We start from the raw sequence: 13,440 nt of genomic DNA on the forward strand, positions 1-13,440 counted from the left end.
ACTTGGAGGTTGAACCTCATTGAATTGAACACCTGGGGTTGAACAGCTCACTCATTGAACTTATAAAGATTTGTTCATTCTCAAATTCCTTCAATAGTTTAATTTTCTTTGCACAATAATCCCCATCTAAAATATTGACAAACAAAACATTTGAATCTTTATATTTTTTAAGATATCCCTTTTGTGCCATTACGAAATGATAAACTTCTCTTAATGCTCTTGTTTGACCACCTCCTGAGCCACAGGTTATTTTTTGTTAAGCCCCGCCCACTTTTCTTTAAGCCCCGCCCACTTTTGTTAAGCCCCGCCCACTTTCCACAAGGTATTCAATAAGCCCCGCCCACTTTTCTTTAAGCCCCGCCCACTTTTGTTAAGCCCCGCCCACTTTCCGCAAGGTATTCAATAAGCCCCGCCCACTTTTCTTTAAGCCCCGCCCACTTTTGCTAAGTCCCGCCCACTTTTGCTAAGCTCCGCCCACTTTTCATGAGGTATTTTTCTAAGCCACGCCCACTTTTCCTAAGCCCCGCCCACTTTTGCTAAGCTCCGCCCACTTTTCATAAGGTATTTTTTCTAAGCCACGCCCACTTTTCCTAAGCTCCGCCCACTTTTGCTAAGCTCCGCCCACTTTTCATAAGGTATTTTTTCTAAGCCACGCCCACTTTTCCTAAGCTCCGCCTACTTTTGCTAAGCCCCGCCCACTCTTACATCATTTCCAGTTCATCTCTGACTCACAAAGAAATCACTAGAAAATTACAGGATGTTATGGTTTTGAAAAATTTCCCAATGAAGGCTTGCCTAGGCTTGCCCAGGGAATTTCCAAAGGAAACCACACCCACCAGTCTTTCTCTATAAAAGCTTCAAACCCAGGCTCCATTTTAAACATTTGTTTTTGCTGGCAATGGTGTTTTGTGTGCTTGTCTCGAACTCTCTGTCTTCTATGGAACTAAACCTTCAAGTTGATGAACTGGATTCAAACCTCTTATCTATTGAGGTAAGATTTTTTATTTTCCTATTTTCAAACTTTGATTGAAGCATACTCATTTAATAATTAAATAACTTAATTAATACATTATTATTTTCTCTCACAGGAAATTGTGTCTGAAATACGAAATGAAAATACTGCTTTTGCTACAACTTGGGGGAAATTGTTGGCTTGGTTGAAGACCTTATGAGCGACCAAGACCTTGAGTGGGATGACTTTGGTGTTCCTTGGAACTCTCTGTCTTGTATGGAACTAAACCTTCAAGTTGATGAACTGGATTCAAACCTCTTATCTATTGAGGTAAGATTTTTTATTTTCCTATTTTCAAACTTTGATTGAAGCATACTCATTTAATAATTAAATAACTTAATTAATACATTATTATTTTCTCTCACAGGAAATTGTGTCTGAAATACGAAATGAAAATACTGCTTTTGCTACAACTTGGGGGAAATTGTTGGCTTGGTTGAAGACCTGATGAGCGACCAAGACCTTGAGTGGGATGACTTTGGTGTTCCTTGGAACTCTCTGTCTTGTATGGAACTAAACCTTCAAGTTGATGAACTGGATTCAAACCTCTTATCTATTGAGGTAAGATTTTTTATTTTCCTATTTTCAAACTTTGATTGAAGCATACTCATTTAATAATTAAATAACTTAATTAATACATTATTATTTTCTCTCACAGGAAATTGTGTCTGAAATACGAAATGAAAATACTGCTTTTGCTACAACTTGGGGCGAAATTGTTGGCTTGGTTGAAGACCTTATGAGCGACCAAGACCCACAGAACGAGTTCGTCCTTGATGACCCAACCAAAGAGTTATACCTTGGAGACCAGCAAAATCCTGAAAAAGAGTTTTACAGCAATAGTACTCATTGTGAGTTATCAAGACAATACCCACTGAACAAGTTATACCTTGATGAGCCAGAATACAAGTTTTACCTTGGAGACTCACAAATTTTGAAAAAATCAAGAAATGAGTTCTGCCTTGATGGTTTAAATAACTACCTTGGAGACTCAGGAAAAGGGCTCTGCCAAGATGGTTCTAAATATGGGGCCTACCTTGGAGACTCACAAATTTTGAAAAAATCAGTAAATGAGTTCTGCCTTGATGGTTTAAATAACTACCTTGGAGACTCAGGAAAAGGGTTCTGCCAAGATGGTTCTAAATATGGGGCCTACCTTGGAGACTCACAAATTTTGAAAAAATCAGTAAATGAGTTCTGCCTTGATGGTTTAAATAACTACCTTGGAGACTCAGGAAAAGGGTTCTGCCAAGATGGTTCTAAATATGGGGCCTACCTTGGAGACTCACAAATTTTGAAAAATCAGTAAATGAGTTCTGCCTTGATGGTTTAAATAACTACCTTGGAGACTCAGGAAAAGGGTTCTGCCAAGATGGTTCTAAATATGGGTCCTACCTTGGAGACTCACAAATTTTGAAAAAATCAGTAAATGAGTTATCCTTAAGAGACTTTGTAAGTTGGTTTTACTTTGAATACTTGAAATGTGGGTTCTGGATTGATAACTCACAATGTGATACATATCTTGGAAACTCAACGGGAATGTGGTTATACCTTGAAGACTTGGAAAGTTGGGTTTATGTTGGACACTTGAAACTTTTTTGGGGGCTTTTATTTATTTATTTATTTATTTATTATTATTTTATTTATTTATATTTTGGAGACTTTTGGAGTTGCTATCACTCTTTGGGATCTAAACCTATCGATGTAGTTCTTTGTCGGATGGTGCTTGATGGGAGCAAGATCAAGAAAGTTCTGGGAAGAAAGTGCAGGCTTACTCCCCCTTTCTACGTCATCAAACCTGAAAGCCTTAAAAGACAGAATTGGAAGAAGAAAAAAACGTAAAAATATATATATATAGGTGGAAATCTCATTTTGAAAAAGACATTGTGTTGGGCGAGGATTGAGTTGGGGTTGAGATTTTGAATGTGAGGGTTGGGGTTGAGATTTTGAATGTGAGGGTTGGGACACACACACATACACATCAACAAACAAAAGTTAAGCCTTGACTATTCAGTTGAGGATTCTGTGTTTGGGGTTCACAGATCTAAGAACGTCCCCCTTGACACACATTATATACTGTTATACACCTCGGACTTGGCCCTCGAGTGTCCACAACGGTGTATAGTAGGAGGGAGTGAAGCGCCAACCTATTGCTCCCATTACACACACACACACACAAACAAAAGTTAAACCTTGACTATTCAGTTGAGGATTCTGTGTTTGGGGTTCACAGATCTAAGAACGTCCCCCTTGACACACATTATATACTGTAATACACCTCGGACTTGTCCCTCTAGTGTCCACAAAGGTGTATTATCTGCTTAGTTTTGTCTTTTGTAATTCCTGTGAATAAAATGAACCTAAAATCTCTTCCCCTTCCAAATCATATATTTTATAAGTCCAAGGAACTGTATCTATTACATTAACAATTTTAAAAAGTTCTTTCGTCCATCGTTCAGTAAAACCCTTTTCAAAATGAGATTTCCACCTATATATTCTTACGATATCACCAACTTTGAACTTAGGTTTTCTGACATTAATCTCTTTTTCATATTTTAATTTTGTAAATGTTTCTGATGGCTTCATATTCGTTGACGTGTGAATCGTGTCATTATACTTATCCACAATATCCTGAATAAAAGATGACCATTGTTGTGAACCGAGTTGTGTGAATTTTTTATATAGTCTCTCTTTTAAGGTAAGATTAAAACGTTCAACAACAACTGCCTTCCCTTCATTAAAGGTACTGTATAATGTAATACTGTTATTTTTTAGAAAATTCATAAATGTCTTGTTATAAAACTCTCTACCCTCATCAGTCCACAATTTCTTAGGTTTTCTCTTACTTTTATTAAATATCTGTTGAAAAGCTAACATAAGAGTATTACCTGTTTTGTTTTTAAAGGGACAACCCACGCATATCTACTCCTCAAATCAATAACGGTTAAAGCATACTTGTACCCCTTATCATTATTGAGTTCAATCAAATCAGCAGACCAGATATAATCAACTTCCTTGGAATAAACTTTCCTTCTCTGAAACTTTGTGAATATTGATTTATGTAATTCATCAGCTAATTGCTCTTCAGTCTTAATGGCATCATTAGAGCCTATAAGTTTTTTGAATTTCCAAGTCCAAGTTTCAATTTAGCACTAATCATCTTCTTCACGATGAACCTATCAACTTTTTCTCTCAAGGTTGGATTTTGTATCAGAGACAAATTATACAACATTTCTCTATCGGCTTCATGCTTTTCTTCCAACGTTGTGGTATTCCCATAATCAATATCGTGTCTCATGCACACTTCATCAACTCTATTGATTGGTTTACTCCAGGATTTAGGATTGTCTGCCTCATCTAATCTTTTATCCAAGTTTGTGCCTGGACCACAGAAAGAATAACCTGGAAGATGTAATTCCCCTGGTATTCCAGTAGTTGTAAATTTACTTCCTGATAAAAACTTTTGTATATCTCCTCCGAGTTTGTGTTTGGAGATAAATTGATTTTTTTTTGAACCACACACCGAACATATACCTTTTTGTATAACCCTGTTATTTTTACTTTTAATATATGAAATATTTTTAGTATTAGTTTTCTTTTTACATTTGAGACAATAACTCATTTATTTATGAGAAAAATTCCTGCAGAGTGCAAAAACCTTTTTAGTTTCCAACATGCACATTTGAATCTTAATTTTTAAAACATAAAGAATCCTTAGAAATGCCTTCACTCTCTCCTCCATTTATTTAAGAAAAAACTTGAATTAAAATGAATAGCTTGACGATGCTAATAGTTTTGTTGAAAGTATTGCAAATAGACTTGTTAATTCTTTGTTTTCCTCCTCGGTGGGTTGAGTTATTTTCTGTAATACCACCAATCTTTTTTGAATCTCACTGGTTTCCATATTTTGATATTTATTCATTCTCTCTCTTTCCTCCCTCTCTCTCTTCTCTTTTTCCTCCTTCTCTTTCTTCTCCCTCTCTCTCTTCTCTTTTTCCTCCTTCTCTTTCTTCTCTCTTTCCTCCTTCTCTCTCTTCTCCTTTTCCTCCTTCTCTTTCTTCTCCCTCTCTCTCTTCTCTCTTTCCTCACTCTCTCTATTCTCTCTTTCCTCCTTCTCTCTCTCCTCCTCCTCCTTTTCCTCCTCTTCCCTCTCTTCTTCAACTCCTTCCTCATCCCTTACTATACTTGAATCGTTTACACCCCATAGAATATTATACATATATTCATCAGGATTTCTTGTTATTCCTGTATCCAAAATAATTTTTTTTACAACAGGAAACCAATAAAATTTCTTTTGAATTTCTAAAAGAGCCTTACCTTTTCTTAACCTTATAATTTTTTCATTATTTAACATTCTAATTAAATCTAAAGTTGTCGGTTTATCAACATCAGCATAATGCCAATCTTTTATTGAAAATACCTCATTCTTATGTTGTAGAACATATTTATTAAAATACCGAATACCCTTTTCTTGAAGGTATGCTTGGACACAGAAATGATAATTTTCTTGAAGCCTTCTTGCTGTCATTTATGTATTAGAAATATATGTTAGAATAATATTATGGCACGAAACACCTCCCCATCTTCCCATAGTTAAATCATTTTGTATTTCCTTACTTATTATATATAATCCTGTTTTTTCTGTTTTCATGAGATAAACAAGGGCAAAACCATTATTATATTTACCCTTATTAAATTCTTTTATTTGTTGTTTACTAATCGTGGCTCCACAAAACTCATTCTCGATACCAAGTGGATAATATTCTTCCTTACGAGACTGATTTAATTGTTCCAGGTCTTCGAGGTTAATTTTAAATGACCAATTATACCCTAAATCATTCATATCATACCCCCATTGTTCTATTCTCATACAAACGATACGCCCTTCTTTATAAAAATTTATTTTAATTCGAACTGTGAATTCTGTATGACCTGGAGATAATATCAACACTTCTGTATCTTTAGAATACACAGCCGTTTTATTTAAGTATATATATTGTGATAAATCGCTTAATCTCACCAAGTCATTCGCGTCAGTCGGGCTTGGATAATTTTTTAATTTATAAGCATTTTTCATGTTAATATTTTTGTTTATATTATATTTATGTCGTTCAGCCTGTGCCTTTGTGTAATAATTTGATAAATCAATATCCAGTTCTTGAGATACACCAAAGATAGAACCATCTTTACCAACATAAGTCATTTATATTAGATTAAAAATAATATCATAAAATTTTTTATTTTTGTTGAGTTGAAATAACACATATAGACATAATTGACCACAACACTTGGAATTTAATTCTTGGACTTGAAATGTTTGATAAACACCATTCTGTAAGAATTTTATGACTTCAACAGGTGGTGGAAGACCAAAACTATCAAAATAATATTTGTCTTGACTATTAAAAATACAAACCCAATGAGAACCGTTCCCATCATTATCTTCTAAGTTCATAATAATATTCTTTGTATGTTTCGACACATTTGTTAATTCATCTCTCATACAAATAACCACATTATGAATTTTTAATTTCTTACAATATTTGGCAAGTTGTAAATTTGATGTTGTATTCTTTCCAAATTCTTTCAACCACTCATCAATGCTCATTTATTTATTAGAAAGATATAATCCATTACCTCTTTTCGTTAATTTTACACCTGCTTGTGCTATAGAAGAAAGCATATCTCCAACTAACAATCTCGCTTTATCAGGCAGACCTTCAAGTTTTTCAGCAAAATCTACAATTACACCACTTCCACTAATTTGTTTCTCCAACTCTTTGTTATGTCTTTCCAATTCTTTTTGAGCCTGGAGTTGAGCCTTCCTTTCGTTGGCAGTTTTGACCGCTGTTGAAATACCACCCGTCAATGCTCCAACCGCACTTAAACCAGCAAATAAAGGAATTAGAAATGGGAGAAATCCTCCACTCGTCTCTCTTATTGAATATTTTTTTAACATTGGTTTTGTCATTTTAATTTTAAGTGAGCCAGTGTCATTCAAGATTTTAACCTGTTCTCTTGTGAGCAAAACATCAATTCTTACTGCTCCTTTTCTCTGAATTGTATTAACGTTAATCGTACAAGGCTTTTGATTTTGAACACAAGATGATAGTTTATGAAGATTGATTTGATTAACATATACCCCAGTTGGTACTTTGCCACTCATTTATTTAACAAAAATTATGTGAGACTAATCATCACACCATTATCTGTATTAATCTGCAATTCTGTTTCTTCCAAAAGCAAACAATATGTATCAACTTCTTCACTCTCTCCTCTTTCAATGTATAGGGAAGTATCCACTCGATTAGACTTTATAGTTTCTTTTTGAGCGCTCAGGTCAAACGTATAGATTGTATGCAAACTTTTAAATGCTGTCATATCCAAAATAGGTTCTTTATTTCCATTACTTTCACACACCTTTTGGTAAGACTTGTATGCTTCAGCAAAATCATTTTTTTCCCAATTAATTTCCAATCTATCTCGTGGATAAAATGTTCCATCTAGAGAAACGCGAAGTTGTTTCACCTTAGCATTATCACTCAATGCATTATTCTTATCAGTCGCAGTATCACCATCTGGCTTTTTAAAAATCATCCACAGATATCGTGGCTTTCCTTCCAGAACACCCAAATTCCACGTGTAAGTAGTTTGATTGAGTTTAACGTGTTGACATCTTCTTTTGAGGTATGATACACTGAGTGGTTTCTTTGAGTTAAGTCTTCGATTCAACATCTCTTCTGTTTTAAGATTAGGAGTATATTCACTGATATACCAACTCATCTCCTCAATTACAAATTTATTCTGATCACCAAAAGCATTACCAACACCAAAAAGCAATCTATTTTCATTATCATTCCTTTGTAGTTGAAATCTAATTTTAAGACCATACAGAACTTTATCATAATCACAAAATCCAAATATACCTTTAAGAGGAACTGCCACAGTAAAACTATTTTCTGCTTTTGTATCATCATTATACATTCCTTTCCTTTGAATATATCCAGGGTCTGTGTTTGTTCCCGTTGACATATCAGGAATAAAACCTTCGACAGACCCCTTTCCCATTCTATCACTGAATGTATAGAGTGTAAATTTCATCATTTCAGATACAGCAGAGACATAATCAACCGCTTCAACTTCTTGTGTTCCAATATACAATCGCACACTATCAAACATTTTCCAGAAGAAATCATTTACAAGTGTAGCGTTTGTGTTATTCCCAGCCTTAGTGAATTTAAATTTACACAACAAGAAACTTTCGGAGAGATTCAAATAGGTTTGTTGATTATTTATTTCAAAACTTTTTGTACCATTTGTATTCCAGTCTGTTCCAGTTATTGCATTTACCTTGAAGTAATCTTCTTTTTTAGTGGAGTTTGAGATAATAATAGTATCATCCAAATCATAGATACTATCAATTGCTTCCATACTTGTATTTATTTAGGAAAAAGATGTTAAAACTTTTGAAACCCTGATCCAAGTATTTGAATTATTTTCTGTCGTTCTTGGGGGACAACTGAGTTTTACCTTTCTTAATTTCTTTTATTGCTTGTAATTTATGAGATTCTTTCTGAGCATCTTTTATACTCTTTACAGCACCTGCTACATTTCCCACAGCAGAAGCAGTTGAACCAATTAGGTCTTTATGTTTAAGAATAGTTGAACCAATACCCATGAGAGTATCAATTATCCCATCTCCTCTAAATTGATGTCCAACACCCCTTTGTCTCTTAGGTTTATAGTATCCTCTACCAAGATACATACCTTCACCCTTGTAGTACGGGGAAAGGAACATCCCATCCCCTGTAATTATTTTATATTTTCCCAACTCGTGCTTCCTCACAATAACCATCGTATTTATTTATTGAAAAACTTCACGTAGGTGAATTCTGATGGATATAACTTCTCCATTAAAAGAAATCACACGATTATCTTGGTCGGTTATCCTAAAATTTACTCTGTGTATGGTTTTTCCTGACACAGGTAGATAAACCAAATTTTTAGGCTCCATATTGAATTTATAACCAATTGGGGTTGAGTATGCGCTGAATGAAAATATTGTATTTGTTTTTAATCCATCATTATAAGCACCATCAATCAAATCACAGTGAATTAACACCGAATTTATTCCTGAGGATATTTGAATGACATTATCACTGTAAAACGTCCCATTAGTTTCAATCTTTTTTGAGGAGAAACCTAATAACTCTCTAAATGAATTATCAATTGTGAAATCAACCTTGTAGTTATTTTTAACTTTAATCGTTGATTTTGAAGTATGTTTTTGAATGTTTATAACAATATTTTTTGGTTCATCACCCTGTTCTTTCATAAGACGAGCAATTTCGGAAGATATTTGAGAAATCTCGTATGCTCCGGGTGAGACTGTTATCGTTTTGTATCCACTTCCCGGATTATAACTAAACTTGTCATTTTTCTCGGTTATATTAAATAAGGTATTATAAGTCTCCATGGACAATAAAGATGCCTCATATTCTTTTGTTGTGTCAAGTTGTAGTGGGTATGGGAATGAAGATGTGTGGTCACTTGTTGTGAAATTAAAACTCAGGATTGTGCTTCTCATCTTATTTAATATGAGATAAAATGTCTTTATATTGAGATTTATTAATTATTTTCATGTTCATCAACTGGTCTAAAATGGCTGATGCTTCATTAAAACAATTGTTATTTCCAGCCTTCTTACTGCCGAACAACAATAACAGTCTATTAACTAATTGCGATGGGTCATTTGGAAGAAAACTAATACCTGAACCAAGGATACTTAAAGCCTGAATAATGTGTTTCTCCTTCTCATTCTTCCTACTTTTACCAGAAAGAATAACCTTATAATTTAGAGTGTTCAGCAAATCAATATATACTCTATCATCATTATTTTCCATATCCAATGGTTTATCAATATACTTTGATTCATCCCTCACAGTTGAACCTTGTCTTCCATCTTTTGTGAGAAGAAACATTAATCTCGGAGTTAGTTTAACAGTGGGTTGAGCAGAACTTAAGAACCTTAATTCATCATTAAATATCAATACCTTTTCTTGAACAAGAAGAAATATTGCTGGTTGTTCTGTTGGAATGAGTCCTGCTTTGGTTTTTGAATCCGCTGAATATTCATTGTTTTGAACAGCATTCACAATATAATCAGGGGGTTGATTAATCTCTTCCAGTTGTTGAAATAAACCTTCATCATCATATTCTAATTCTCCTAAATGCTCTAATTCTTCCTCCGTCATTTGACTGAAATCTTTTAACATTTGAAGCTTTCTAGGAGTATATTCTACTGTGGGAACTGTGGAAACATCTTTCATTTTTTCTTGGGAAGTTTTTAAAAGTGGTTTAAAAAATTTCTCTTCTTTTTTCAAATGCTTCTTCGCCCGTTAGTTTCTGTCTGCGTTTCTTCTTTATGTCTTCCTGTTGTTTTACAACTTTTGAAACCAACTCTTGATGTTCCTTAAATCTTCTTGCTCTTTCTTTTGTATCCATTTATTTATTGTAAAATATCATTTAATGAATTGTAAAGATCAACAGGGAAATTTTCCTTTTCTTCATCATTCAAGTAGATGTGTTCAAATAAATCCTTTTCTTTAAATATTTCATCAAATTCTTTATTAACATTAATGCGAGTTGTAATTTCTTCTTCACTAATCCTTGCATCTCTGCTTTTCATACGTTTGTGTTGAGTTTCTTCATCAACATCAAAACCGAATGATAAAATCTTCACTCCGCTCAGATATTTAATAATTTGTCTCGTTCCTTCTGGATTAGTTTCTAATATCCCAACACCACCAGATTTTAGTTTCTTTAACTCACTCTTACAATGTGAATATTTTGTTGTACCAAGAGAAACCTCCTCAAATATTTGTCCTTCATTCCTCAATCGCATATGTTCCTCCACTGAAATATAGTGATAATCTACACCTTTTACTTCTCCAGGTCTTATTGCTCTAGTTGTTGTTGATACAATGCGTATCACGGGGTGTTTTTTAAGTAAATTTACAATATTCTCATTTGTACTACACAAGAACCTTGATTTATGAAAGTTTTTTCCAGAAGCAGATTTACCCACAAGATTTATAATAATAGTTGTCATTTATATATGTAATTGTTTATAAAACAAAAAATATATCCCTTAATATCTCATCTTGTTTCACAACAATATATTTATATTTTTCAGTCGTGTGCTTCATATAATCCTCAAATTTCTTTTTACTACATAATGTAGAACAATTATCTCTCCAAAAATTATTGATATCTATTGAATTTAACTTGAATAAAATAAAAGTATTAGCATTGTTTCTGATGGAACGACGAGGAAGTTGAAAGTACGATTGACTAAGATAAATACAATTACAAGAAGAATGTCTCCCTCTTGTGTAGTAGCTGTCCATTACCGTTTGGTTTCTCTCATTAACACAATCATCAAAGATAACGAGGTTCTTTTTTGATTTATCCAAATCTTGGGGAGACGGTATATCATCCGTATTATCACTAAGAATACAAGTTATAAGATTTGATTTCTTTTTACATCTCTGTGTATCACAAAATAGTTGAATTATATCTTCAATGTTATAATCATTTAGGTTTTTTTGACGTTTAAATAAACCTATTATATCTTCTTTTTGAAGACCAGCATTAAAACCTTGTGAGAGTAGTTGATACTCTGGTTGAAAACTCGACTTTGTGAAAATTATTAAATTATCATAATCTAAAAAGTTGGGAGTGAGGAGCATTTTTAAAAGTAAGCAGGTTTTTCCACATCCACTTGAACCAACTATGAGACATCTTAATGAATTTGGGAGATTTTTATGGTTGTTAAATTTTATCTTATTTTCCCAAATAGGTAAAAAATCATTCATTTATATATTTGAAAAACAGGTTATTTAATTTATTATTGGCTTTTTTAGAAACTCTATATTTTATCCTAAGTTCAGGTTTAATTTCAAGATAATCCATTATTTTATTTATACAATATCTTGTGTTGATATTTCCCTGAAAATTACATCCATGAATAATATACAACAACAATCCTTTGAACATTTCTCTTATACGTTCAGTTTCTTCCCTTGTAAGGAAAGGTGTGTTATCATCCTCATACTTTACATTCATTTCTCTAATCAATCTTGTAAAGTAATTCATTTTTGGTGTAAATCTAAAAGAATTATTTTCCTTTTTATATTTTTTATTATCATTAATTAGAAGATAATCACAGAATATACATTGTTTATAGGCTTTTGACTCTGTGTTTAATCCCCGTCTTTCACACGCAGGACAATTCTCAAATTTGTCATATGGAGAATCAGGAAAGTCTAGCATATTTATAAAGTAAAACTTTACTTAAACTGAAATTCATCTATACTTTCAGTTGTATATTACCATCGATATCGATATACTTTTTTCATTATCAGATTCAACGACAACATTTTTTATATTAAAGGTAATTTTAAAATTATCGTTAACTACTATTGAACGAAATGTCATTTCACCTGATATATTAACATCCTTTATTTCATCAAGATTTACATCTTTAGGGTTGTTGAAAAAAATACAAATTTCTCCTTGCATATTACAGATGGTCTTATCTTTTCTTTCTAAAGCTTCATCCATAAGGTTTTTGTTCTTTGATACTTTTTCTTGTTTCATTGCTTTTTCTAGTTTTGAATATATTACTTGAAGGAGAGGAGAAACTTTTGTTAGAGATACTTTAATTGATGTTCTACCAGGTATACTAAAAGCCCTTCCACTGAAGGAAATTGAAGAACTCATATTATTTACCATAATAGTTTTTATCCAATAGTTGTTATATTTATCTTTGTTCAATTTTACATCCTTGACATATTTCTCAGTATCTTTAACAGATGAAGAGATTGATTGAAACTTGTCTTTTGTGTCTTGAAACATTGTATTTATTAAGTGAAAAAGTTGGAGGATAAAATGTTTTTAAGCACAGATTCACCTATAAATTAAACGAAATTTTCATCAAGAAAATTTTAGTTTAAGCAAAGTTTTATTCTATAAATATGGTGAATACAACGTACTGCGATGTTTGTAATCACGAATATAAACATTATAGAAAACACCTCCGAACCAACAAACACACATTTAATCTGTTTCATAAAATATCTCCTCTTGAGTTGGAAAGAAAACATTGTGATATCTGTTCAAAGGATGTTTTGAAGAGTAGTTATAATAAACATCTTCAATCACAAAAACACAAGAAAAATGAGTTTAAAGTAAAGGGAGACTATTATATTGAAAACACTGATGGGGCATTTAAAGGGCATATAAAAATAAGGATTTTTCAATTTGGAGAACCCGGTCCATCATCAATAGCTGAATCAATTGAAATAGTGAAACCCGATGTTGAAAAATTTATTAAAAAGACATTAAAAGAAATGAATCCGACATAT

At 32.9% G+C, this 13,440-nt stretch overlaps 1 protein-coding gene and 1 long non-coding RNA gene across 12 annotated transcripts in view; one reads left to right on the plus strand and one right to left on the minus strand.

The window, feature by feature from the left end:
- LOC147029875 (inositol 1,4,5-triphosphate receptor associated 2-like) overlaps nucleotides 1-13,440 on the minus strand; it is a 261,910-nt gene that overhangs the window by 160,140 nt on the left and 88,330 nt on the right. The window lies entirely within an intron of this gene.
- Nucleotides 509-2,266, plus strand: LOC147029876 (uncharacterized). The gene is made up of 4 exons (XR_015055753.1): nucleotides 509-991; nucleotides 1,089-1,282; nucleotides 1,380-1,573; nucleotides 1,671-2,266. It is a non-coding gene; the product is annotated as an uncharacterized LOC147029876 (long non-coding RNA).

This window comes from Eptatretus burgeri, chromosome 3, assembly GCF_056783735.1.
Source record: "Eptatretus burgeri isolate ZD-2024b chromosome 3, Ebu_testis_v1, whole genome shotgun sequence".
Taxonomy (NCBI): Eukaryota; Metazoa; Chordata; class Myxini; order Myxiniformes; family Myxinidae; genus Eptatretus; species Eptatretus burgeri.